Genomic DNA, 26,859 nt, shown 5'->3' with positions numbered 1-26,859 from the left:
CCTATGAAGTCAGGGTACCCCTACCCTGAACCCTTTTATACTTTCTAACCTTTATTTCCCTCCCCAAAACCGTGTCCCACTTTATAAAATGGTAGTTGCAACTTTCTGCACAGGTTGTGGCCAACCAAACATAGCACTGCTACTGCTGTGTGGGTTCAAGAAACTCCCTATCTATATAAATTTAAATTTTTTTTAATAACCCCAAAACTTCTGAATGGATTTACACCAAATGACAAAAAGGGAGCTTTCTGAACCAAGAGCTACCTGTCTGCCAAATTTGGTGTCATTCACTTCAGGAGTTCCGTCTATAGTTGTGTCTAAAATTTCTATGGGAATTAAAATAGGGAACTCACTTTTTTTTGACTCCCCCTTTTTCTTTGCCCCTGCTTAATGGATCAACCCAAAACTTTCCATGCACTACTAAAACCAGCATGCCGCTTTTTCTGGAAAATGTAGTAAAGATTTGTCAACCAGCTCCAAAGATATAGGCAAGTCAAAAAACGCTTTGCTTTTCCTATAGAAACTAGGTCCTAACTATAACTACCTACAGGGTTAATGAACAATTACAAGAATAGTCTCTATTCAGCAGCTTGTCGACAGTTCAACTTGCAAAGGAGCTGTTGACTCAAATTACATATAATTTGTCTGTTGTAGTGCTGATAGCCATTAAAAAGGAATTTATCACCTGAGGTATTTTTAAGGCAGCACCAAGACTACTCTCTTCGTCAGTTCGGATACAGCCTGCTCCGGTGAGCTCGCTCCGGTACTGAAGCAGGGGCGTGCAGTACTAGCTGAGTCCAGTGGGTGGAGTCAGCACGCCTATCTCGGCGCAGACGGTGCGTCAGTCACCCCGAAACAGATGGAGCGCGTGAGCCACCTGGAGAAGCCGGCGCCTGCCTGGGCTCGCGTCCTTTCGCGCCCGCTCTCGGGTTATAAATGAGATCCACCGATGCTGCCGAGGATCTACACATCTCCAGCGAATGACTGCTTCTCCCATCACATCAGGTAAGTTCTGCCAGAGTTTTTACCAAAACACACAAAAGTTATATTAGCGCCTGTTGCATTATAATCCCACTTCAAAGCGCTGGAAATCACTTTTAACAGCTAGAGTGTGGGGGAGAACTCGAAATGATATACTGTTTATGAAGCAATTACAGGATAGTGGTTTCTCAGAGAGTGTAAGGGAATAGTGATCCGAGAGCTGTGAGGACGCAAGAGCAGGAGGGGGAAGGACCGGGGCGTGAGTGAAAGGAATGCAGGTGTGTAAGTTTACTTTTATATTTGTTAACCGCACAGTGTCCTTGTTTTGGTGTCTCTGCGACGTGCAGCGTGAAAGGGTGCAAACAAAACAAGCAACTCCGTTTACTTTTCGTAAAGTGCGCACGGCACTTCTCTCTAGGCGCTTTGTCCACAGGAACTTGAGAATAAAAGGTGACAGGGGAAGTGCACGCGAATGATAGATAGACGTGTGCAGGAAAACTGCATGCCAGTAACCTCTATTAAATGCTGCGGGGGAGGCTGGTTGACAAGGATGTAAATGTCCAGTTTTACTTACAGCACTGAACTCTTGTGCTAAGCGTTTCAAAGCACGTCGTCTATTCACAATTAAGGCATTGACGCACGAGAAGAGATTTGTCCAGGATCACACAATTTGGCTTAGTTAGAAAGCTTGGATTCAAACCCAGTCGAATGATTTCCAGTTCCTTAATTTACCAGGTAAACTGCGTCTCCTCTATAATATGAAGCAATGATTATACGGTCAGTGATTTGCTTCATCTTTAGTAGGGTGAATGTCGGTGTTTCGGATGACAGCGTTTCTCACCTGCCCCATCCCTGTGAATGGGAACCGAGGAAGATGCCAAAAAGATAGCAAAGGTCGTAGATCGAGTGTGTTCATTGGAACTTAGTACTAGCTGTCACCGTAGAATATTGTTTTTGTTTCTTTCTTTTTTTTGGGGGGGGGGGCAGGTTAGAGGAAATATGGTTTTATAGTATACACCTATAGCTTCTGTGCTGTTTAATGCAAATTTCGTTGCTGTAGTCAATGTGCTATTTTTTCACATGTATTGATGGGCTGTTTATGCATGTAACTTGAGCTTATCCTCCTACATCACACCCAAGACATGGAACAACCTCCCTCAACACATCAAAGCCCATTCCTCAGTCCCTGCGTTCCGCCAGAAGCTAAAGACTTGGTTCTGCGAATAAGCACCCTAGGGGCCACACACCTGCCTAAGCACTTGGTTACCCTCTTGGGTGATTAGTACGCTATACAAATCAACATATTATAGCATATCTGTGGGTTTTAATACTATATTACTGTAGCGCTGTTTCATCCACCTGCAGTTGGAGCTGTGCTGTTCAGTGTTTGTTGCTGTGCTGTTTCCCGCGCATGCAGCTGCGGTGCTGTTCGTTTCTTGCTTGCCACCTTTGGCTGTGGCTGATGTGTCGCTTTCGACACCTACAGCTGGCTTCAATTTCCGTGTCCTGCTACTGTTATGTACAACCGTTGCTGCTGTGCTTGCAGTTCGTCTTTCCATTCTCTGTGATGTCTGTTGATTTTTTTTCCCCCCTGTCGATCTAACTTGATGCAATCTGCTACTGCCCTTTCACCCCTTACCACTGATTTGTCCCAATTCGAGGGGCAGAGTCATGGTACAACTATGGGCATTTCAATGGTTATCTATTGTCACTGTGAAGCATGCAGGCCCTGGAAATGAAAATAGATATATACTCCTGGAACCCACCGATTAGAAGGGGGCGGGGGAGTCAGGGGCAAAAGGGCGGGGGAGTCAGGGGCAAAAGGAATCCAATTCTTGGGGAGTTCCGGCGTTCTGCCCCTCTATATTCATTATTTTTGAAACCTCTGCCCCAAAAGAAATTGAGAATAAGGAAAATGCAACAGTGAAGCTGTTCAGGCTTGCTTTATTGATCACGCAGATTTCATTTTAAGGTAGTTTATGGAGATAAGGCACCTGCTGCAGGGATCCATTTCTATCCGGCAAGTCTCCAAGTAGAATGCTAGTAAGATCACTCGGGCGGATTAAACACTTGCAGTGTTGAACCTGCTGGTGATAAGTCAGAATCATTATACAATTCTTGTAGGGTTAATGTGTTCCTGCATAGCAATGTGCATAACTTATAAATCAAAGGTTCTTATAGTCTTATACTAGCTCATTGCGCTTTTTTTATTTGCTGCAGAGAACTTTGCACAAGTGGTCGGGCATAAATTCAAGTACTGGAAAAAATAGCTCAGTGGGTCATGGTTGTGTTGCAGAGATAATGAATGCTGCCTGATTTGCATGCTTAGCTGCTGGGGTCTCTGGGATATAAAATGCAGGCCTGCGCTAGCATGGATGGGTGGTGGAATAGAGTGATTTCATATAGGTCGATCAGTCTTGTGGTGGCAGGGCACTGTTTCATGTGCCACCCTTGAGATGCAATCTTGACTACATTTTTTGTCACTGTCCAATAGCACCTTGCCCAGCCGGAGACCATCCCTTCGAGATCCTTCAGCGCATGAAAGAGGCTAGGGGTGCAAACTTGTAGACACGGCTCAAAAAAATCACTCTCCGCTCAGCGAAAATAGGTATAATGTACACCTTCAAAAAGTTGCAGAGGTTTTACTCATGTCGCCAACAGCAATTGCTGTTCCAGTTGAAATTACGAACATTTAACGTAAATCTACAGCAGTAGGTCCCTGCCATGAAAAGCATGCTGCTGATGCCACCATCTGACCTAATGGGCCAGGAGTGTTGCAAGTACTAATCTAAGCCTATACTCATTATGCTATGTTCTGTAAATCACATAAAGCGCTATATTTGTCTTATGACGAGGTCTGTGCTATATAGGTGAACTCAGCAGTAGAAGTCCAAACAGCTGCCAACATGGTATCACAATCCACATGTTATAGGTTGCTGGGCAAACCATAACTCATGCTCCCACCACTCACTGCTCTTGACTGCGCAAAGACATCACCGATAACATCTCGAGTTGCATTATCAAGGGCATCACTGATGACGTCTCAAATGGCATAATTGATGATATCAATGACAACAATGTTGTGGACACAAGATTAATGGATCTCGCTCATAACAATACACATGTTAAACAATTTTTTCAAGGCATGCCGGACTGGCCGTAGCGGGCACTGGGCATTTCCCCGGTGGGCCGCCAGGTTGGGGGGCTGGTTTTGGACCCCGGGGGGGCGTTTTTGTTACATAGCTGCAATATCTGCCCCCTGTCACAAAAGCAGCGGCAGTGTTTTCCAATGTGTGCCCCCCCATGGCCGGCCTGACTTGATTGCCAGGGCCGTTTTGCGTTCCCAGTCCAGCCCTGACTGAGAGTTTTTGTCCCCCAATACCTCTTACAGATGCTCCCGCAGATTGACTGTGTTGTTGGCCGGCACATTACGCAATATGGTTTCTGTTGATGGCCTACATTGTTTTTAACTTTGGCCCCACACCCATCAGTCCAACTGCACCATTAACGGAGACAACAGACTTTAAGAATATCTTGCACTGCTTCAAAGACGCTGACCAGCTCGTAGTCACAACCCTAAGCTACACTTGGTCCTCGAACCCCTCTTCGCCAGCTTTAAGCCACTCTAGGTGTAGAGTTTCCTGGCTCCCATAGATAATATAATCAATTTGTGGATTTTTGTGACACATGGTTTGCACCTGATGTACCACTAACTGGTACATTGCTGTCAAGGCTCATTACGTGAAATATACAGGATACATTCATCTCTCCAGACCATGTACATTACCTACAACCCATTGTGAATAGAAAAGCACTTCCACTTGGCCTTTGCAGCGTACGTAAAATATATGGATTTCAAACATATCATTTTGATGCTCTCTCCAAGTCTTGTGCACCCATGGAACATGTGTACCTAGAACTTAAAAGGCTGGCATTGCATCCTTCATTTACACTCTGAGGTCTCACCACTTCCTCTGAATCGTGTCTGCAGAAGGAGTCTCCAAGAGGTAACAATGAACTGCCAGGCTTGAGAAGCTTCTTGGAGTCATCCTTTCTGTGACTTCCTTCTGGGAGTATGCAGTCGCCTCCCTGCTAATGGTGCACTGTGAACCTACGAGTGTTGATGCCGTGAGGCTGGGAAAGGCGACAGCACAGAGCCCAACCTCATTTTGAATAAACAATGCGGGTAAGAAGTCAGCGTAGGTCAGAGCACGCTGTTTCAAAACATTCATCATTGATAAATATTGCCTCTTTGAGCTCTTCAGTGGCTCACTTCATCAAGCGAAATATGACGTATTTAGAGGGTTTGTAGACTACAATAAAATATTTCTTTCTTTCTTTCTTTCTCTCATTCTCACTGTCTTTGCTCCTTGCAACCTTCTTTCTTTCTTTCTTTCTTTCCTCCTTGCAACCTCCTTCATCTGTTCTTTTCTTTCTTTCCTCCTTCGTCTGTCCTCTTTTTTCTCCTCCTTCGTCTGTTCTTTTCTTTCTTTCTTTCCTCCTTCGTCTGTCCTCTCTTTTTTCTCCTCCTTCGTCTTTTCTTTCTTTCTGTCCTCTTTTTTTCTCCTCTTTCGTCTGTTCTTTTCTTTCTTTCTTTCTTTCTTTCCTCTCTTTGTCTCCTCCTTTGTCTGTTCTTTTCTTTCTTTCCTCCTTCGTCTGTCTTCTTTCTTTACTCCTTCGTCTGTCCTCTCTTTTTTTTCTCCTCCTTCGTCTGTTCGTTTCTTTCTTTCCTCTCTTTGTCTCCTCCTTTGTCTGTTCTTTTCTTTCTTTTCTTCTTCGTCTGTCCTCTCTTCTTTCTTTCTATCTATTGTTCTTGCTCGTTTTTCTATCCCATTCTTTGTTAGTTCTTTCTGCTTGTTTCCTTCCTTCATATTTTCTCCTTTTTGTTTCTTTCTTGCTTTCTCAGATCACTTTTCCTTTTCTCCCATGTTTCTCATATCCTTTATGTCCTTTCCCTTTCTCCATCTCACCTTCATTCCTTCTTTCTTTTCCTTCTGTCCTCTTCTATGGGCTTTCTTTCATATCCTCGTTCTCTGCTTAATTGCACATTCACATTTAGTCTCTTTTTCCCTTCTCCGTTACTTACTTTCTTTTCTTACCTTCAGCCTTTCTTTCCTTTCCCAGAGCAATGTCCGCACATCCAATGCCGCTCCATCGCACCACATAGCTGGACAGACCTAATATGCAACTCAGCGAGAACAGATGTATATTAGTCCATACCAAGACATATTCTACAACCCCACAGCTAACCTCTTTACAGGGGTACTGTGGACAGTGGGTAGACTGAGGAAAAGGCTGGGTTGGGGAGGGGGGGGAAGGGCAGGAATCGGTAAATATCTAGAAAAAACACAACAGGGTTTGATGTTATATCACCCTTACGCCCTTTAGCAATATATTTACTCGATTGTCCGTGAAATAGAACATCTCTTTAAAAAGTCCGGCCTGAAAAAAAATACCTCCAAAATAAAAAAGTTTGTTCTGCAGTGTGGGCACACTGATGTAACAGGCGTTGCATGTTTTCTTTCACTCTGGCTTCTATCAGTGTAAACAGAGCAGATGGTGCACAACATGATATTTCGAGGTTTCGACTGACAAGGAGGAAAAAGATGATCTGCACCGAGATTCCGACATTTCAGCTATCTTGTATGGACCCAGTCTGTCAGGTTGTATCTGGTGAATTGTGTCTGTGGAAATCCCAAAGTGTGTGGCATTACCGCACTTCTAGTAATACCAGCGTGGGCAGAAACTCACGTTCGCGCCCAGAACAATATTAAAACTAGGCCTGGGCCAAAGTTCCGTTCGCGGAAATTGCGATAATTTGGCATTTTCGCGTTCCGCGGAAAGCGCGAAAATGTCAATTTCCACATTCCGCAGCGATAATTTGTTTCTTGCTCGCGCTGTAAAATAATACATTCTCGCGCGCGATCGCCTTACCTGAATCCCCGCGTTCACCAACAGGTTTTCCCGATCCGGTCGCATTCTCCACGTGATGTTGGATTGTTGGTAGCCATTTGCGCTGTCTCGCGACAGTTCGCGCCCGCAGTAACGTCATGCGTCGCGCGATCACGTCTTTCTTCTCGCGATCATGCACCGCGAGACAAGTGAAAACAAGATGGCCGCGCCCGCGAGCAACCGCATGGGTAAGTTGGCGAGCCGCGACCAAGCAGAAAATACCGCGAACGGGCAGGAAAAAAACTTTCGCATCTTCGCGATATTTCTGCGTGTTTGCGGAGATTTTTAACATTTTCGCGATAAATTGCGAAAGTGAATTTCGCAAATTCCGCCCACCCCTAATTAAAACAAAACCAGCGATGAGGCCTGGGACTGCTCCAAGCTGCTTTCATGTTTGCTATTTCGACACTAGATTAAATTGGCCAAACAAGTAGACTCCTGCAGTGTAGACTTTATTTTCATCACCATGCCTGCCTTGAACCCTGTTGCCCTGATATTTTCTAATTCCACAAGACTACGCACCCATTTTGGAAGCTATTACACCCTTAATGGAAAAAAAAAACAAATTTCATTCAGTTTGTAATTACCTCCCTGTGTAGCTGTAGCTCAGCTCTGAAACTAAATTATCTCCCTCACCCAATCCTACTTATCATATCATCCCCCCAAGCCCCCCCCCTCTCCTTCCACCTTCACTCGCTCGCCTCTTGAGATAATACTGCAGGTCGTGCCAATTCACTGTAACTATCGGAGGAAGGGCCTCTTTGCCCCTAGTACCTAATCTACTACACAATCTTTCAATTACTCGCTCCACTAAAAGGTATGATCATCTCCACAGAACCTGCTACCATTAAACGAAACGGAGAGCTCTGATTGGTAGATAGCTCTTCTGCAAACTACACTAATACGAAAGCACCTGCGACAGATACATGTCTAAGTACACTTCGGGTGTTCATAATTTTTGTGAGGACAGCTCTGTGTCCTTTTGGTCTAAAAAAGAACCTTTTTATCCTGTTCCAGGAATATGTTAAAAAAAGAACACATCTGCTAATGCATACCTATAGAATTACATTATATACATTGATTTCTTAATTTTTTTTCTTTATTTTTCTTTTCAGTCAGCACTAATAAAACCTCATGCAAAATCAATCATGTCTTTAAACAGAAAGCGTGAGACCCAACGTGCTCGAAATTAGAAAGGCTGAAAGGCAGGACATTTCTGGCTTTGCCGCTGGATTATGTTAGGTTGACACATTAATCCATGTGTTTTTTTCAAAGCTGCATGTCTGTTTAATGTGAAACGGTTAGAGAGGTTGTTTGTGGCTTATCGTGTTGCAAGCTGTGCTCTTTGTAGGTGAGAGTGCGGCTTTGCCCAGAGGGCCGCTTCATAGTGCTGCTGCTGAGGAAATCAAAAGTCAAATTCATAGGTATTCTAGCGGGAACAGTAGTTTAACGCAAAATTATGACCCCCTCAGAATGTGAGAGGGGTTCCTATATCTCATAGATAATCATGGGTTTAAGTTGAATGGGGCTTCCCTGAAGGGTTGCGGGCCCTTGAAGGGTTAGAGTTCCCTGCACCACAGGGGTTATCGGCCCTGTGTTATGCCCCTGAGAGGGAAGGAAGGGAGGAGAACAATTTTTTTAATGGAAAAGGGCAGTTGTCCACCAGGGTTCCTCCAATGTTTCCGTGTTACTTACCACCACCACCACCGATAATGCCACCACCCTCATGGAACATCTCAACTTCAAGCAGTGTGGGGAGTGCGAGGAGGACGCCGCCTTGCCTTCTTGTCTTGCCGCTTCGCTTTACCGCCACATTGCCACCGTATTGCCACCGCATTGCCGCTTTTCAGCATTGCCCAGGATTGCTCACGATTGTCACGAAGCTCCCACTGCGAGTCGGAGTCAGCTGCGAGGAGCAGCGGCAGATCGGTTAGAGAACTGCCTGTTCCAGCAGATAGCAGTCTGCGGTGTCCGCCTATCCCTCGTGTTGTTGGCCCGTGCAAGGCGGGTTGCACGGTGGCTTACACGGTAGCAGAGCAGAGCTAAGCAGCTATAGAGTTTTGGAGCCCCGGAGTCCCAGAGGGTAGTTCCCTTGAAGTGGAGCGGCCGTGCAGGGGTTGAGCGTGCAGCGGCTCCTCATGGCATCTTGGAGACCCTCCCCTGACACCGGGGGTTGCGGAGAGGGCGGCAGATCAGCCGGAGCCAGAGCCGGTACCAGAGCACCTGCGGTAAGCGCGGCTGCCATTAGACAGCGGCCACAGTGAGTGCGTGCCCTTGGAAGACCGCGGAGGCGGCCCGATCATTTCGGGTGCAGCCTGCGATTCTGCCTAGCGTGCCCCGCTTGCCCTTTCCTCGTCATCTGCTGGTCAGCTGCTTGCCACCTGTCTGCCCTCTGCCTGCCACCTGCACCCTCCCCATTTGCCTGCTCCTGCTATCATTCCTGCTATCATTACCAGCTGCTTCTCACCTCTCATCATGTCCAGCCACTGCCATCTCCCCAACTATCACCTTTGTTATCATCACAACCGCTATCATTGTCCCTAATAGGGTGACCAAGGAACCCGAGGCTGCCCACTGCTCCCTCCAGCCCCCAGCCATTTAGTAACTACTGCAACCCACTGCTACTGCAGCCAGTGTAGCCACTGTAGCTACCACAGCCACTGCTTCACCTGAATTAAGGGAGGAAATCAACCAAATGTTTGTACCCTGCACGGCATCGTTGAGCCACGATCCCCTGGGTGAGCTTTCCGGGCGTTTTAGAACATTCGAAGTAGCCCAAGCGGCTCGGTCGGGGGGGGCGTGTGAGGGCCACCCCTTACCCCATACCCCCTATGTCCCCCAGCAATGAGATCCGGGAAAACCAGGAAAGCCCCATCTAATCCTTCAAAAAAAGGCATTAAGAAGAGGGTTTCTGACGATGCAGTAGCGGACCAATCGCCACCCGAAAACCCGGCAAAATCATCAGACTTACAGTCACAATCGGGCATTGCCTCAGATACAGAACCCGAGCTACAACCCTATCAGTCTTCATCTCAAGTTCAGCCTCCCCTCGTCCAACAAATAACAAGCAGAGCTGGTGGAGGCGGTGTGCTCAAGGAAAATCAAAACTGCAAAGATTCACAATCGAGACCTTCAGCCATTGCAGTTTCTTCATCTAAAAAAATGTCTTTGAGGGACTATTTCAGAAGTTCTGTATCCTCTTTGAAGTCAAGATCAAGCTCATTTGACATTCCTCTGACTCCTGTTTAAACTGCCTCATCCTCAGCCTCCGCCCAGCACCAGAAACTGGTTCAGCCCATGATCCATGTGTATGCCGGCGAGAAAAGCCTCAGTTCATCGTTCCCAGTCCTTCTAACCAGTGGCGTAACGATAATTGAGGGGGCCCCCCTGCAAGGTTCGTGGAGGGGCCCCCTCTGGACTCTATCAAGAGCTCTCTGGCCGAAGTGCAGTGCTGATGGGGCCCCCTGGAGATAAGGGGGGGATGCGGGGGCCTGTGTTACGCTCCTGCTTCCAGCTAGTGCCAATCTCCAAATAAAAGGAGCTTCAGAGGCTACTCCATCACCTCTGGTTCTCGTCCAGGTTCTTGACCAGTCCTCCTTCGACTCGCAAGTCAACAACTTTCACGCATCGGCTTCTGTTTCCCCTCCACCTTTCACTGGATGCCAATTGACCCCGCTAGATCATCACTCTGTTTGGATTCCTAGCCAGTTTTCTCCCTTAGCAAACAAGTCCCTAGCCCTCAAGGCCCATTCAATAGCAACTACTAAAGTTCTTACCCCACAAGTTGCAACCCAGGCAAACTAACATCTAAGCAACCCCACAACATCATCTCCAACCATTTCATCACCAACTGCCAATAGCTGTCAACAAAAGATCAGCACAGGCTGGGGCCACAACACCATGCCCAATACCCACCCTGACTTATCCTTTTTTACCAAAGAATCCAACAGATCGACCGTCAGTTCATCATCTCTAGACCTAAATGAGCTCTGGTCTGGTCACAACTCCTCCAAACCCTTCAATCTACAGTGTCATGATTGAACTACCACTCAGACAAAATGGATCAACAGGTGGATCTATTAAACACTCTTGCTGTGTACACCGTAGGAATTGATAAAAAAAATGGAGGCGCTCAATTAATTAATAATAAAAGCTCAATCTCAAGTGCAACTAGTTCAATCAGTATGCTGCTGCTCTCCCATCATAGACTCTTTATCCTCATTGCCCCAATTTCTGTCATCAGTACTAACAGAAATTCAGAGGATCCCAGAGTACAGGCTTCCAGACTCCACGCCACCGGCTCCCCCACAGGGCAAACATCCAGAACCCGAGCACATGTCCGATAAATTATCACCTGTTTCTCCACCATCAATCAAAGCAACAGCAGTCTCTAATGCATCCACCGACACAAATATCAACGCCAAATCAGTCCAGCAATCCGCCCATCGACTATCAAAACGGGGGGGAAAAAAAAGACTTCGGAAATCCCGCAATATGCTCATAGAAGAGCCCAAAAAAACAATTTGCAACTATTTTACAAATAATAAACCAGCGACAGCACAGGCTTCGAGTACAGTGCTCACCGTCCCCACCAGCCAGTCGCAAGCAGCCCAGTCCCCAACGTTCCAAAAAGGAAACTTAAAAGCAAAATGTTCAACAAAAACAAAGTCACCACAAGCTTCAAGGCACTCCCCACATCTAATATCTCAGGATAATATTGGAGTCACTGGAAGCAGGCAATTACAAAACCAATGAAGAGCCAATAATTGTCAACAGGTCAGCCACAACCACGCCCCAACAAAAGCGACTACCAACTACTGAACCATCTTCCCCACCTCAACTGATGATTAACAGTCCAGGCTTACATCGCGCAACTAACCCCGTCAAAGAACTGGACCATCAGTTTTCGGCAACATCATCCAGCCAACTTTCTTTGGCGTGTATGCGCAAAACAGTCTTTACCTCAGCATTAACTAACCAAATCAGTGAGTAAGCCTCCCCCTTGTACAGTATATCAATTTCTCAATGAACATCAGAAGTCAAGCGTAAGCCATCTAAGTCCATACCCGCTGAAATCCACAACCCAGCCACAGACACCAATGAGACCAAATTACTGTTAACACCAGAGTACGTCTCTCAAGGCCTGCACGACCTATTAAATCGCTGGAACATAATACGGATTTTCAAATCGAATCCGGACCTGTGTAAGCTGGAATCAAAAGACGTACTCGCCATCGAATTTAATCCTAGTATTGGCCCCCAAACGGGAGAATCAACTCTAATTACATTAGCATCTAAAGCCACAAGGGAACTGGTTCAATCTAAAGCTGACCAATTCAAAAACTGGGGAATAATCATGGCAACGCCCGAGTTCCCCGATATCCTTCAATAATCGTACCTAGCCAGGCTCCAGCCTCAAGTATTAGCCACACCCCTTTTCTATTCTAAAGTCAGCCAGAAGCCGCTCACCAGTTTGCAATGACGAGTGCAGTGAAATACAGCATACCATCAGAATTACAGATTGGTCATGGCTGCCAGCAGCTCTATCCCAAAGTAGGATTAACTGAAATAACTTGGAACATGGACTAATAATCTGTTCCTGGAATATCAACGGTCTTTCTTCAAAACTGCAATCTACAGACACACTTGGATTCTTTAAAAAACACAACCTCATTCTTCTCCAGGAAACCTGGCTATAACCAGCAACCCAATTGAAGGGTACCTGGAATTTATATCGCCCGCCACAAGACAGAGCAAGTTCGGCAGACTGTGCGGTGGGCTGTCTATCTACGCGGCTACCAGACTGTCAGCACGTATCAAACAGGTTAAATTTGAAGTTGACTGGGTCGCTGGCATTGTGGTCGCAAATCCCACATCAGAGAGCAAGATACTACTGCTAAATGTTTCCATTTCTCCATGCACCAATGAGAAAAAATCCAAACTGGACTGCCTGATCGCAATATTATGGAACATTTTACGCACACATGGCAGTATACCATGTTTAATCTCTGGAGATTTTAATACCAACCTCTTTCACAACCAGTTTGAAGACCTAGGGATCATCCTTCCAGCGGTCCCCTCACATCTCGCCACACAAACATTACCATCAGGACTCAGACCGTCTAAATTGGGCAAATATGCAGTCCTCCAATTCAGCAGAATAGGTTAGATAGTAATAAACGGTCGCTCATCCACAGATTACCCCACCCCAGACAAGAATTAGCTGCCGAACCCGTTCATTTTTGGACATTACATTAGGAAACCGTGAAATGCTCACCTTAATTGAGTGCCATTACATCGCAGCACAGGGGAAAGTGACCATCGACCCCAAATAATATCTCTTAACATGCCTCACCATCAAGCACTTGCTCATACGATATCAGATAGTCATTCGGAGAACCTAAGGCGAATGAAATGGTCGTCCGGCGTTGCCCCCACTGTTGCGGGGAAATGCGGTGCTTTTCTACGTTTACAATGCAAAAAAGATGTCCCTATCATAGACGGCTGGGAAGCGCTTGTGAACAGTTTATCAAACTAATTTCCATCTAAATCTTACCCCCGGTAAGACCCACCACAACTTCGCATTTCACCTGCAACAAAAATGTTAAAATCTCAAAGAAATGCTGCTCTACGCCGGGCCGGAAAATGCCCGGGAAACATAATTTTATTTAACCTCTACCAGCAAGCTCAAAAAGCTTTCAAGGCATCCGTGCACAGAGACAAACAATCAGCGTCAGACCAGTTCTGGTTGAAGTTAGTCTACACCAGCAAAAGGTCTAACACAAAGTTATTCTGGTCCCTTGTGAACAAAGGCCCACTAGGAGGCAGAGGACACAGCAGCGCAAACATTAGTGCTCACGACTGGACCGAGTTTCTATTCAATCACTTCAGTGAACATTTAAGAAGGACAGAGCACCCCAGCCCCCATTCGACATCCAAATCTTGGCCACCACTCACTGAAGGCCGCTGCACAGGCAACACCGGGTCCACTACCACAGTTGAAGACACCCCGGATGCACAACAATTGAGAGAAAAGAGCCACAAAACAATTAAACTCCAGAGATGCTGACGACACACGGAGTCTTAAGAAACCTCATCGCCCGGAAAATTAGGAAAGTCAGGTCAGACGAAGCCCCTGGCCCCAATGGACTACCTCAGGGCTTGTTCAAGTCAGACAAAACATTGTGGTCAGATCTCCTTGCACCTCTGTTTTTACATTGCAGGCTCAATAACCACATCCCGGATTACTGGAAAGGTGCCATCATTCATCCCATCTACAAGAGTGGTAAAAGAAATGACCCAAAAAATTACAGAATGATAGCACTTCTTGATATCGAATCCAAATACTATGCCAACATTTTACTAGAAGAATTGTCAATCTGGGCTGAATCAACACAGCGTCTCCCATTAACCAGACCGGCTTCGTAGCTAATTCAGGCACAACCAGCAATCTACTGACATTAACTGTTTTGATGGAGAAAGCAGATGTTCGTCGTATCCAACTATACTGCTGCTTCGTCGACTTCAATGCAGCTTTTGACCAGGTGCCACGCGGCCGCCTATGGCAAAGATTAGAGCGCTGGGGTATACCAACTCCACACCGACCTGGATAAGAATAAAGTTGGGCGACGGGTCCCATGTTTCAAAAAAGATCCAAACAGGAAGCGGTGTTAAACAAGGCTGTGTCTTGGCACACCTACTTTTTAACCTATTTTCCATACTTGACAAGGTTAACTCCCATCCGCCTCAACTGGACAGAACCCGCATCAGCAACCTGTTATATGCTGACAACCTTGCTTTACTGAGCCACACAAACGTAGGCCTGCAGAGGCTTCTCGACGAACTCCTTCCCTACACACTTGACAATGTTCTCGAATTGAATTTGTCAAAAACAAAAAATTCATTTCAGCAAATGGAAGCAGCGGAAAAGTAGGTGGTTTTTCAATAATAAAAGCGTCGATACAGTGCCACACTATAAATATTTGGGAATCTTCCTTGACTCCAGAGGTTCCTTCACCAAACAAAAAGATGCCGTCAAGGCTAAAGCACTGTCGCTTGAGCTTGCGTCGGCAAAACTCTCAAAACATCTACTAGGGCCAAGCCTAATTCCACTGCTCAAGGAAATGAAGGCCAAGATCACCAATTCCTTATCATACGGACACGAGATTATGATGGGCTCAACAAACCTCTTACTAAATAAATCAACCACCGGAATCTTTAAACGAGCATGGCGCCTGCCGAGGTCTTCATCTCCGGCACAAGTCAGATTAGAACTTGGCCTGCTAGATCACAACGGCATCGAGGCTGGTGGTTTTATTAAGTTTTGCAATAGATTGTGCAATTTTTGGGATGGCAGCCTTGAGGCCAAATTTTGGAGTGAAATATCGACCAGCACATTTAGCCCAAAATATCGGCACCACTTGGCCCACTCCCTACAGTTACTCGGAGTCACGGAATATTGGGGAACAAATCCATCATAACAGGCATTGAAGACCGTAATTAAGCAAAGTGTTCAGCTCTGGTCTTTTCACTGGGCAAAATTATCCAGAAGGAAACACGCCTGGGCTGTTGTCTCCGATTATAAACCGGGGGCTGAGTCACCCTACCTATCAAGCACATACTCACTCTTTTGGAAGGTTAAGTTCATGGCCCTAAGGCTAGGCAAGTGGCCCTTTTTAAAGCATTTGCCACAATGGCGGCGTCCCAGTCTCAATATCGAATGCAGGGAATGTGGCTACCATTCTGAAAGCATGGAGAATATAGTCTGCACATGCCCAGCTCTGCTTAACGACAGAAGGACTTTATTGTGCGAGGAGTGGAACAAACTAGGCGCTCGCACATGTCGTCAGGCAATAATAGCGACTATGAACCCAGAAAATACAAAGCTGATCAGTCGGTTCACCAAATTTGTCAGCAGAGCTGCTAAAATGCTGGGGAAAGAGAAAGCAGAAAATCTTCCGCCAGTTGGCCTTGCCACTTCTTTGCACAGAGACCGCCCTGATCGCAGCCACTGATAACATTCGAACCCTCCTCCACTGTGGAGAAACAGCAGCTTCTCCTTGAGGTCTTGGCAGCCTTCAACACCGTATCACACAACACACTGATCAAAAGACTCCACCACATCGGTATCCAAGGGGATACACTCAGATGGATCACCTTTTCCTCACCTGAAGAACTCTGAGGGTCCGCTTACCAACTTTCATCTCCGAACCCAAGGCCAACCCCCGGTAGTGTCCCTCATGGCTCATCCCTCAGCCCCACCCTCTTCAGTGCATATATGACCCCACTGGTTAACATCGTCAGATCTTACAACCTCAACATTACATCCTAGTCACATGACACCCAACTCATCGTCTCCCTCACCGACGACCCTACCACCACAAGGACCAACTTCCACAGATGCCTGACAAGAGTCGCCGAGTGGATGAAGAACTGCCTGAAGCTGAACAATGACAAGAGAGAAGTACTTCTCTTCAGCAACAACAGCAACCCATGGAGTGATGCGTGGTGGACTTCAAACTTGGAGCCCAGACCCGCCAACCACACCAGAAACCTTGGAATCTTCATAGATAACAAGCTTACCATGAAATCCTAGATTAAACGCAGTCTCCTTAGCCTGCTTCCTCACTCTGTGAACGCTATGTATGATCTTTAAGGGCTTCACATGCACACCAGACACACTGTGACACAGGCCTTCATCACCAGCCTACTGGACTATGACAACGCAATCTATGTAGGAATCGCTGCACACCTGCTACAGGGACTTCAGACCATACAGAACGGCACAGCGCTACTTGTCCGACCTCTCCAGCAAATCCACATCACACCCCACCTCAGGCAGCTTGACTGGCTCCCCGTACAAAAATGATGCCAACTCCAGCTGCTGACCCACATACACAAGGCTCTACACAACTATGGACCCACCTACCTTAACCACCACCTGAACTTCCATCAACTGCTGAGATGATTATGCTCTGTCTCCCTTTCAATTGCACACAGTCCTTGCATCTACTGGAGTAGAAGTGGAGGATGGTCCTCTTCCAACAACGTAGCAAAGACCTGGAACAGCCTCCCACACAGTTCTGGACAGTCACCTCACTTCAATAATTCCAAAGGTCCCTCAAGACCTGGCTGTTTGAATGAGCCTCCCGGGACCTGCGAGTACTTGGTTACCCTATCTGGTCATTAGCAGCTCTATATGAGTCCTGATTGTTGAATCCATGCATCGTCTTGCACACATAGAAATGTCTATATATTTGCTCATGGTTCCATGTCATATGTGAAACCTTCAACAAGTCTAGGCATTTCAGCATCTTCTCTCGTGTGTTTAAAAAATTCACTCATACATACCAACTAAAGGCAAAAACAGACTGTACGGATAACTTTTTCTCACTTAACACAAGGATGGTGTCCACCTCAATATTCTTCCTAAGGCTTGTTAGCCGGCCACCATTCCTTAAACAACTGCTAAATTTTGAACTATGCTGCTTACCAGCTAATCAAAAATGTGTGCACACACACACTCAGTCAGTGTCCAGCTCTTTCTCCTTTTCTCTCTTTTTCTCTTTCTCTCTTTTTCTCTTTTTTTTTTTCTCTTTTTTTTTTTTCTCTCTTCTGCTTTATTCAAAAACAACCTGGGGAAAAGAGGTCCAGTTATCTTCCTATATAATTTATGTATAAGCAAACACATAGGTCCTTTTTAAGTTTTCCTTAATTTCTGATACAGTAATACCAGAATTGCTGATACCGTGAGGTGTAGGAATTGCAGGGTGCAGTACAACCACACTGTCAGTACTCCATTTGTAAAAAAAAAAAAAAAGTACCTTGCCCCTTGTCAGGTGTCTACTGTAGCTTGCACCACCTATTGCCCTGCCAGCACTGTCAATGACAGTACATACACAACTACTTACCAGCACACTCCTACAAGTGTGACAATTCAGATTATTCCAGGCCACCCAATGCTATAACGATGTCTTAGGTGGCAAATATTAGTAACCTTTAATGCACAATTGGGGGAACCTGAGCCACTTTCTTTAGAATCGTTCCCAAATTCCTTTCCAGGCACTCTGGTATCCACCCAGAGGTCTGCCTCCTTTGCAAGTTTCCTGGAGTCCGAGAACTTACACTCCACCAGGTGTTGGCGTAGCCCTGGAAAACAATAGCTTAATATAAGCTATCTGGCAAACAAATTGTACAGTCCATCAAAAGTGTTTACTATGCTACCCTTCACCCAAACATCCAGTGCCTTGCAAAAGTACTCTTCAGAAGATGAATCCATACTTCTTTACCAGGGCTCCTTTCGTGGGGGTGCACCTCTTACTGTTGCTTCCCTCTCGGGCCATTAGAGTATCCCTCCCACCATCAGGAATATGATTCTACATGCCATTTCTCCAGTCCTACTTACGAATTCTGTGTACCTCTAGAGCTTCCTCATATGCTGCAGACCACTGGTGAATGTCAGCCCCCTCCTTGAAGCTAGGCATCAAGTCTCTGGGTGTGTGGGCTGAATCTTCAGCACTGGACACAGTAGTTTTGCTGCCACCACAGGACTCTACTTGCTTTGCTCTTAACGCCAGTTCTTTCAAACTAAGCTCATAGGTCAATTTATTTTCCTCGATAGCAAGTTTTTCTCTGGCTAAAGCCCTTTCAGCCAGGGCTTTACCAGCCTCAGTTTGTCTCTCCTCTGCAGCCAGTTGGGCCAGATGCAGCCGTAGATCCCTCTTGGCCTGTCTGTCCTTGAGCTCCTCAGGGGACAAGGCGTGGGAGGAAACACTGCTCCCAGCACAGGATCCAGTAGGATACTCTCTCTGTGGGCTCCCCTCTCTCTTCTGGAGCCTTTGTACAGTCATTTCTCAGGACCACAGCCCTTTTGAGGTTCTAGTTTGGCATCCTCCATGAGGTTCCAAGACCTTGCAGCCTTTAGAATTACGAAGGGGTCCTCTCCCTCAGAGTTCTCATTGAACTCTGGATCTAGATGCACACTAAAGAGAACTTGTGGTCACCCTCCGGTAGCTTGGCGCAGAGCAGGCAAGTTTATCAACAGAGGCAATGCGTAAAGCATTTATGTAACACACAGTAACAAAATTAACACACCACCAAAAGACTCCACACAGGGTTATAAAAATAGGTTTCTCTATTATGCACAGAACAAGACCAAAACAATACAAATGAAATAAGTACTTTGCAAGCTTGGCAGGTTTTAAAATGATACTCTTTGCATTGAAGAGCACAAGGTCACAACAATAAAGATCACATAAGTACCTTTCCAGTTTCTATGGTACTCAAACTTGGTAAACCGAGTGCTCCAATACACACTTGATGAGTTCCTAAAATGTAGGTCATGATCAACTAGGCTAGAGCGACCCTCCTCTGTCTCCTGGCTCAAAATCATGCTTGAAGCAGGACCAAGTATGCGGAAAGTTCCAGCCACCCGCTACACACAGGTCAGTTGTTGGGGCTTCACAGGTCAAATGACAGAGCCAGTAAGGCCCCCAATCTGCAGCATGTCGGCGGCCCTATGGGGCCACTCGTCCGGACAATAGAGACATCCACGGAGAAGCTTCTCTGCTCTCCTGGGCCCCACTCACCCACAGTACCTCTCATGGGGATGGGCCCGGTTTCAGGGGATCCACCGGCTGAAGGGCACCCTCGGAACTGCACAGAGGTAGGCGGCCTCAGATCTGTTCTTGGGCCTCAGAAGCAGGGCCCAGTTCACCAGATTCCATAGTTCCTTGGATGACTGCACACAGCACTGCTGACATACCTCGCGAACTTGGCCAACCCCTGGTTTCTGGGCAATGCGTCATCGGAGATCCAAGCTGAGGCGCTGCGGTGGCTCTCACTCACTGCGGTGATTCTTTACTGGTCTATGTGGCCCGGGCAATATGCAGCGTAGTTTATGGAGACAAGACACTGAGTGCTTAGAGCCTCCTGTAGCAGGGAGTACCGGTCTTCCTAGATCCAGTGCGCTTACCGCCCAACTAGCAAGGAATGCTCAACACAGCTACGGGTCAGAGTGCAGCTGTCGGACTCACATTTGGCAGAGTCCCAAGGCAGCGGCACATAAAGGAAATCTTTGATGGTCCTGAGATTTCCCAAAGAACCGGGGGCAGCCAACAAGCCCTTGGAGAACACTGGGGGTGAGCTCAAAAGAAGGTAGCAGGCAGCAGGCCAGCACATCAAGGCAGGTTGCAAAGTGGCAATCCCTACTGCAGCCCAGCAATCAGAAGGCCAACACAGCAAAGCAGTTAGCAGTGAGGCAGTCCTTCCTGGCAGCACAGCTGTCCTTATGGCCATGTGCAGATGTAGAGCCAACAGCGTCTGGTTAAGGGTCACACGCAGTGTCTGATTAGATGGAGTCAAAGGAACTCTGAAGTGCACAAGAATCCCTTTCAACCCAGCCCTGGCTCAAAACTACCAGTAGGGGGTACATCAGACCTTTGTATGAGAGCAGGATACAACCTATTAAGATATGCGTGAACAGTCTCTCATCCTCCCTGCCCAGGAAGGCTATCAGTATGCAGATGAATGCAGATGTATCCCCTGTCACACCCAGCCCCTCCTGTATTGCGGCTGTCTAGAAGGAATGCACAAAGTGTAGCTGTCACCCAGCCCAGATATGTATTGGGTACAGGCTGTCAGATACACGGAGTTATAAGCACAGAGATATGCCAACTTTCTACAAGTGGCATTTCTAAAATAGTAATTTGAAATTCAACTTCACTAGTAAGGAAGATTTATCATTACCATTCTAAACATATCAAACATGCGAAATCTATTCCTTTCTGATGAGGAATTACCACTTAAAAGTATTTAAGGCAATTCCCATTGTTAGCCTATGAGAGGAGTAGGCCTCACTGTAGTCAAAAACAAAATATAGGCTGATTGTCACTACTAGGACATGCAAAACATAAAAGTACATGTCCTACATTTCACTTACACAGCACCCTTCCCATAGGGCTACCTGGGGCCTACCTTAGGGGTGACCGATGTGTAGTAAAAGGTGAGTTTAAGGCTTGGCCAGTAGTTTTAAATGCCAAGTCAAAGTGGCATTAAACTTCACAAACAGACCCTGCCGTGGCAGGCAGGAGACAGGTTCGAAATGCTACTTCTGTGGGTGGCAAAATCACTCTTGCAGGTCCACTAGTAGCATCTGAAGTACAGGGCCTGGAGAAATGGTATACCACTTTACAAGTGATTTACAAGTAAATCAAATATGTCAGAAAGGTGTAAAACCAATTGTACCATGTTTATAGGAGAGAGCACACGCACTTTAGCACTGGTTAGCGGTGGTAAAGTGCCCAGAGCCCTAAAGCCAGCAACGGTGCAGAGACCGAATACTGAGTTGGAAATATCGAGTTAGAAATATTGTGATGCAGAAATATCGACAACAAGAATATCGACTTAGAGGTAAGAAATATCGTTTTTGAAAATATCAAAGTCATTAATATCATTTGCAAAAATATAGTTGTTTAAAATATCAATGTTTTAATTGGTGTTATGTATTTTAGTACGTATTTTAAAAGTATGTGAACAATTTTTTTTATGTAAGTGTTGCTTTTGTTTTTTCAGGTGTTAAAGTTTTTTATAGTTAATTTTATTTCAATTACATTTTGCATTTTTTAGTTCTGTTGTGGTAGAGTTAATAGGGTGGGATGTAATTTAATTATAATAAATTAAGTTAATTTGTCTTTATAAGTATTTAGATTTCATAGTGTTGTGGTAATTAAGGTATTATTGATTATTAATTGTTAATTATTAATTCATTGGTAATTATGTTAATTGTTTCATTTTTTTCAGGAGCGGGTTGTCGGTTTATAGGGGAATAGGGTGGGAAGTAATTTAACCATAATGTATTATTTTTATATTAATATTCATTTAATTTATATTTTATTGTGGGAATTAATTTATTAAGAATGTATTAATTGCTCATTAATTATTATTTGATTAATTGGTAATTAATTATGTTTTATTTTTTTTAGGAGTGGGTGGTGGGGTTTATAGGGGAATAGGGTAGGGAGTAATTTATTTATAATTAATTTAATGCTAATTAATTAATACTTATGGAAATTGTGTAATTTTAGATGTGAGTTTGGGGGTTTATAGTGGTAAAGGGTGGGAAGTAAATTATCTTAAATTAATAAGTTGTTAATTAATAATTTATTAATGTAAAAGTAGTTATGGAAATTGTGTAATGCTTTTTAGGTGTGGGTTGTGGAGTTTATTGGGGTAGAGGGTGGAAAGTAGAGGGTGGAAAGTAATTTGTTTAATTTATCAAGAATTAGTTAATCATTAATATGAATTCATTAATTCATACATATTTATGGTAATTGTTTGTTTATTTTTATTTTGTGTGTGGGTTTTGGGGTAACGTTTGGGGAGGAAATTAATTTGCATCTCTTTTAATTTGTTTTTTAATTAATAATTATTTAATTAATTACGTTCACTATGGAGGTACATTCTGTGGGCTTTGGCCATGCCTATCACTTGTAATTGACTCCTTGTATTGCCCCTGATAAAATCTTCCTGTTCTATGGTCCCTTTGTTGTCTTTGTCCCGCCTTTTGGCTGTTTGTTTCTGCTCTGGCGACTGACCCAGTTACATGGGTCAGTTAACTTTTCACCACTTATGCATGTTTGGCACACTACTTTTTGTTTTGCTTCAGCTCAGTCGTCGTCCCTACAACACCTACCGCCCATTGCTGCCTCTCATACTTTTATCGGCTCCCCCGGCCAGTGTGCATTTGTGGGATTAACAAGAGAAAGTGAAACCGACGCACACAGACCGTAGTGTGGTCCGTCTTGTACTCTGCTGGCTCGGTGCTAAACACGCCTGCTTCTCACGCAAACAATTTCAGGGACTTTAATTGTAGTCCAATACCGCAATGGATGCCCCTCCCCTTTTCGCTTTTCCGATGCTGTTTACTTCCCTATGCCGTCTCTCGCTGCTACTTCACCCATCCTCCCCGTGTCCACCCCTCCTCCCCTCCTCTTCAATAGAAGTCAATGGGGAAAAATACGTGGCCCCAAATTCTTTTTTTAATACACCACTTTCCTTTTGTAAAATATTGGCATGTATGTTTAGGTCAGTGGTCAAAGTGGGGAAAAAAAAGTAGGGGAACTGTGGGCGGAGGATCAGGATCAGGACCTGAGGACCTGAGGATTGGATCAGAGGGCGGAGTTAGAGGTGTGGCCAGGATTGGCAAAACATCCCAATCTTTAGTATTTGTTTGGCATTTCACTGACCATTCACAGCTTATTATGTTATGTAATTAAACCAATGGATACACATGATTATTTAACGATTAATACGAGTTATTGACATTAAAATAAATTAACAAAGTGGGATATGTTTCTAATCACAGAATGTCCCAAATATGCTTAAAAGTGGAAGAACAAGCCATTTGTTTCTGAGCCATGGATTTTCTGTTGTCTGCAATATACACAGACAATCAATTTTACGTGTGTAAATCACTGTATGGGAAATGTTACATCAGACAAAGCACTACAAGGTGTAGGAGTCACATGACAACCATATTAGTAGGCAGTATAGTTTAATAGTGATTGATCTGGAGAAACTCAAACTCAGAATTTAAAACTTAATACCATGATTGGAGGTTCCCTTTATTAATCATTATTGATTTCTATCCAAATGAACAATTTTTGCAACATTAGGATAATCAAAGGCTTAGGGAAAAAAAACATAGCTCTAGTTTATACCTTGCAGTTTGTATGCAGGTGAAAGCTAATAGCTCACTGTTCTTTGTTAGGATTTTAACTTATAAACTGCAAGTAGCAAAAGGATCTTACTGTCAAAAGCAGTAACCCACTAACCCATTTACAATATGTGCACTCTGTGATGGGCATGGTACATGTTCTTAGCAGCAGGCACATTAACCCTCTGCGCTATCTTTCCACTAGACAAAACTCCGATCTCGCTCTAGTAAGACGTTTATTCACCGGAGTTATCATGACATTTTTATTATTGCCGAAAATTGCTGTAGGCCAGGAAGGAGGCAGCAAGTGCTTTTAAAACCATAATATACAATGCCCCCACTCAAAGTCAGCACCCGTTGCGGACACACCGGTCGCATCACCCTAGTGCCAGCTCTTCTCAGGGGTCCTGTGACCTCACTGTTGCTCTAGGGTCTGCTACTTCTTAGGCTTGCCAGCAAGACTGGAGGTGAACTTCAGTATGGATTGTGGTGGGCAAGCTTTCAAGGTGAACCCACATACCACTGCTAGGGTCCACCTGCTGGTGTTAAGACACCAGGGGGCATATGTATCAACATCACCATTTGCGATTCTCAAATAGCGATTTTTAAAGAATCGCTATTTGAGAATTGCAAAACGGGATGTATTAAAAAAATTGCAAACTTTTTGCGATTTCTTAAAATTCCTTAATTGCGATTTAGCAAATTGCGAAATCGCAATTAAGGAATACCTGCCCATTCATTTCTATGGGCCAGGAGACCCATAGGAATGAATGGGAAGTAATTCTCAAATAGCGAATCGCAATTTGCTAATCGCAATTTGAGAATAATTTCAAAGGTGCAAGGGTGTCATGATGACACCCTGATGCACCCCTGAAATGAGCATGTGTGTGCATATGGCGCACATACATGCCCTAAGGGCATGTATGAGCGCCACGTGGCACTTTGTAAATTTCAAAAAAGTGCTTTTTGAAAGGAAATCGCAAATTACCACCAACTGGAAGCTGGTGGTAATTTGCGATTTCTTAAGGATAATTCGCACAACTTGGGTGCTTTTTACATATCATTTAAGAAATCGCAATTTGCGATTTCTTAAATGCTTACGCAAAATTAAGAAATCGCTAAATTAGCAATTCCTTAATTTTGCGATGGGATGTGGCTCATACATCCCGATTACCGTATTTTTTTTTTGTTTTTTTTTATCGCAAACGCTGTTATTTTGCGAATCGCAGCATTTGCGATTAAAAAATCGTTTGATACATATGCCCCCAGGGCTTTTCCGGATTTGCAGGGTCTTCTAAGGTCTAGCGTGGGAATGTGCTCCCTCAGGAGAGTGGTCTGGAGGACTGCTCATGAAGGCTGAACCTGGTTCCTCAGTTCTAATTTCGGCAGCTCTGCCCCCAGTGCTACATCCGCTCCCTCACTGAACACCATACTGCCCCACTGAGAGAAATTCACATTGCCTTCAACTACAATCCAATTTGACCTGCTATAAAACACTGGATGCGACTCAATTCAAATTATGCACTGGCAAGAGCAATATGCTCCCTAAAGGAAAAAGTAACAACATCCTGGAAAAAGCAACCACTCATTGGGAATGAAAGATTAAATAAAGCTTGTGAAATGTAAGCAGGAACAACATGGTGAACTTAACGCTTTTACACTCACTATTCAGAAATCAGTGAGTGCTTCTGCCTGAAAACTACAGGGCCCAGAAAGGACCCATTTCAATGTCCACTGCTTATATGCTTACAAAACGTAAGCAGTATGGTTTAAAAAGACCACATTCGTGAACACAAAGCCGCCGTGCACATTTTGTTTTCCAATCCACCCATCAACCAGGTATCGCAGTACCTCCAGGTTTGGCGCACTTCCCCACCGGGGGAAAACAGCGCTTCACTGGCAAACTGAGTAAAGTGATGCTAATATTTTTGGGGTTTGAATAAAACCGATCTGGGCACTTTAAGAACATTCCGTCTTGCTTTATTTATTGATTTTTCATATTTTGAACCTTTCCGTGGCTGCACTTTGGAATAGAAAAATGTCAAAACGGCATTTCCAACAAAAGTGTTTTTCTTTTTTGCATCCATTTCACAGGGGAACAAATGAACGACGGGAAGAAAGAGGGTGAGAACCATTTCTTGAGTCACGGTTTTCGGTAAGTGAGGAGGAGTTAGACAAACAGAGAGGGAATAAGAGTAAGAAAGAGAGGGGGGGGGCAGCTGCCAACGGCAGAGCAGAAGCGGACACCTTCCTTGTCTTGTCTGGGCAGGAAGCAAGAGACGGAGACCTTTTCCTTCTCTGCTCCCCGCCCGTCCCCAAACAGCCACTAATGCCAGCCTTCTCTGCAGTGCTTGGATATTTCTTACGTCCAGGGACGCATGTTCCAAATAAAAAAGTAGGGGCACGGAATCTATAGAATTAAAGAAGTAGGGGCACGCCGTGCCCTGCTGTTCCCGCCCACTTCGCCCACTGGTTTAGGTAAGTTTCTTTCTGCAGGGCGCACCCCCTGTAACGTGGCTAAGGGGGTTAAAGTGCCCCATGCAGAAATCTGTGTGAGAACTTCCAAGTCACGTGGGCCTGCTCCAGTAAAGCATTTCAGGGCATGGGATTAATGTGCTGAAAACAGAGCTTGTGTATGATGAGAGGTGACCAGTTTAAATATGTTTAGTCTGTATTTATTAAACTCGTTTTAAGTGGCCCCTAGCACCTTTGTAACTGTACCACCTCTGCGTACACAGGGTGTCTGGCGGAAGCTTCGGTGGCATTGGCATGAGAGTCCAGGCAAAGGGCAGCTGCAGGCACTGTCTGATTAATCAAGCCAAAGATCAAAATGTAAATGCAGAAAGGGCGGCCATAAAGGAAGACCGCCTACAAACTCTTTCTTCCGTGCTACTAAGGGCTCCATGTCATGCATTACTCCTGACCCAATCCTGTTTTTTTTTTTTTTTTTTTTTTTTTAATTCCCCGTCATTTTGTATTGACTGGCATGTAATGGCAAGCCTCCCTGTGTAATTGTGGGACTACACGTCCCAGAATTCAAAGCGGTGTTTAGGGAATGTCAGGCCTGGTTGGTGTTGTCACACATTATGGGCCACTTATCACCTTTGTATCTCATCTTTCCCACCTGACACTTTCCTTCTCCCACAAACTTTCCATGTCTTCCTTTCTGTTTTCCTCTACCTTTCTTACTTTCTCCATCTTCCCCTCCCCAT

General features: G+C 45.1%; 1 protein-coding gene across 3 annotated transcripts in view; it reads left to right on the top strand.

Annotated features, from left to right (window-relative positions):
- The first annotated feature begins 725 nt into the window (after nucleotides 1-725).
- The window catches only part of LOC146785721 (prolactin-releasing peptide receptor-like), a 655,448-nt gene continuing 629,314 nt past the window's right edge, over nucleotides 726-26,859 (top strand). The window contains exons 1-2 of one of the 3 annotated variants that reach the window (XM_085634950.1): nucleotides 726-1,005; nucleotides 25,742-25,802. The gene's annotated coding sequence lies outside the window, so the exon portion shown is untranslated. Of the gene's footprint in view, nucleotides 1,006-1,525; nucleotides 1,717-25,741; nucleotides 25,803-26,859 lie in introns of those variants that run through there. The other 2 variants (XM_085634949.1, XM_085634951.1) reach the window with 2 other exon arrangements.

The sequence above is a fragment of the Triturus cristatus genome, chromosome 11, assembly GCF_964204655.1.
Source record: "Triturus cristatus chromosome 11, aTriCri1.1, whole genome shotgun sequence".
Classification (NCBI taxonomy): domain Eukaryota; kingdom Metazoa; phylum Chordata; class Amphibia; order Caudata; family Salamandridae; genus Triturus; species Triturus cristatus.
The sequence above is the reverse complement of the archived record's forward strand: the minus strand, read 5'-3'. Positions and strand labels throughout refer to the sequence as shown.